The following is a 2034-nucleotide window of genomic DNA, read 5'->3' on the forward strand; positions in this document are numbered from 1 at the left end:
GAGAACTACGACCTCTACAAGGAAGCGCACCCGACGTTCCGCGACGACACGTGCTTCGTCGCTGCGTGCTCGTCCCCCGCTACTGACCTTGACCACAACAAGCTGACGAGGAGGTGGAACGGGATGGCCTGCCGCGAGTGCAACTCCGCGGTCTTCCCCGACCACGACGCCTTCGGGCGGGCCTTCGTCGACCGCGCAGACGCCATCGCCGTCCACGTCAAGGCGGAGGGAACCACCTTCGCCACAGCCGAGACACCCTCTGCTCCCCTTCTCGTATACAAAGGCAACCGAGGCTAGGCCTCGCACATGCGACTTAGAAATCGAAGCTCGACACGCGAGCCCTCCGCGGCGACGCCGCCGCCCGCGGACGAGCCCTCCGCGGCGACGCCGCCGCCCGCGGACGAGCCCTCCGTGCGCTCGGAATCCGGGACGACGCCGGCGCTCGGCGACCGGACGCAGGTCCAGGCCTACCTCGACGCGTCGACGCCGGGCAAGTTCGAGGAGCTCGGCGACGAGTCGCCGGGCCTCAGGCTCGCCTACCCGCCGCCTTAAAAGTGAATTAGTAGCCCGACGCGTTCCAGGGGTGCCGCCGCGTGTCGCGGCCGAGGATGCCGAGCGCCTCGAGGTAGCGCTCGTTCGTGACGTGCTCCAAATGCGTGTGCGTCAGGCTGTGGCCCGTCCCCTCCAAGAAGATGGCGTTCTCGACCTCGAACGTCACGTCGTGCCCGCTCGACGACCGGTAGTGGAATTCGCGGAGGCCGTCCGGGTCGCCTTCTTTGATCGTGTGGTGCGCGATCTTGTCGGCGAGGCGCGGCTTTGCGCCGAAGCGGTCGCAGTTCGTCGTGCCGAAGCCAAAGTCCGGGCACTTGTCGGCGATGGAGTCGCAGGTCACGTACATGGACGCGAGGTACTGGCCGTGGGCCTCCTCGCGGGACATGTGCTTCGCCTCCCAGTAGCCGTAGTCGCGCCAGAGCTCGCCGCGGTAGTCGACGCAGCCCGCGTCGCCCGCGAGCTCGAGGATCGTCTGCCAGAGGCTGTACTGGTCCTTGAAGGAGCAGCGGTTCTCGAACCAGCGCGCCATGAAGTCGACGGCGTACTGGCCGCGGAGCGAGTAGCGGCTCCCGTGGACCTGCCACGCGAGGCTGTCGTGGCTGGTGAGGCCGAAGACGACGGGCGCCCGCAGGCGGACGTCGTTTTCATCCTTGGGCTTCAACGCCATGTCCGACGCCTCCCAGGGGAACTGCGTCACCGCGTCCAGGTCGACGAAGAAGAGGCTCGACACGGACGGGTCCCGCAGCACCGCGACGGCCGCGGGCATCTTGATGTAGTGGTTCGACACGCGCGTGACGTCCTCGGCCATGACCCAGGACTCGTCCGGGGCCTCGCCGTCGTAGAAGCTCCGCCCGAGGCGCCGGCCGCTGGTGCCGAAGGCCCGCCCGAGGCGCCGGCCGCTGGTCCGGTTGCTGTTGCCAAACCCGAGGCGCCGGCCGCCGCACCTGCCGCACGCGTGGGGGCACGCGGCGCTCGCGACCTCCCCCGTCGTCTGCGACACCCGCACGCAGCGCCGCTCGGGCCGCTTGGCCACGTGGGCGCAGTTGCGCTTCTTCTTGTCGTACCAGAACGTCTCGGAGTCGCCGGCGCGGCACTGGGCCGACAGCTTCGCCCACCGCGCCGCGTCGCGCGCCGCCTTTTGCGTCGCGAGCTTCGCCCTCCGCGCCTTGCCGGGCTTGCTGTCCAGGCACCGGGGCGCCGTCGCCTCCTCGAGCGTCGGCGGGAGCTCGCCGAGCCAGATGAAGGGCCGCAGGCCCGCGTCCGACGCGTAGAGGAGCTTGTTGAGGAAGAGCGGCCAGAGCCGGAAGAGGTAGCCGGGCCCGTTCGCGACCATGAGGAGCGCGGGGCCGCCGCGTTGCGGCTTCGTCGCGGCGCCGGGCGCGTACTCGCAGACCGCGGGGCGGCGCAGGAAGCGGTCGTGGGCCCGCCGGTCGCGGTTGCCCGCGGCGAACGTCGCGCCGTCGCCGAACGTGAACACGAGCT

The sequence above is a fragment of the Aureococcus anophagefferens genome (assembly GCF_000186865.1).
Source record: "Aureococcus anophagefferens unplaced genomic scaffold AURANscaffold_3, whole genome shotgun sequence".
In the NCBI taxonomy this organism is placed as follows: Eukaryota; class Pelagophyceae; order Pelagomonadales; family Pelagomonadaceae; genus Aureococcus; species Aureococcus anophagefferens.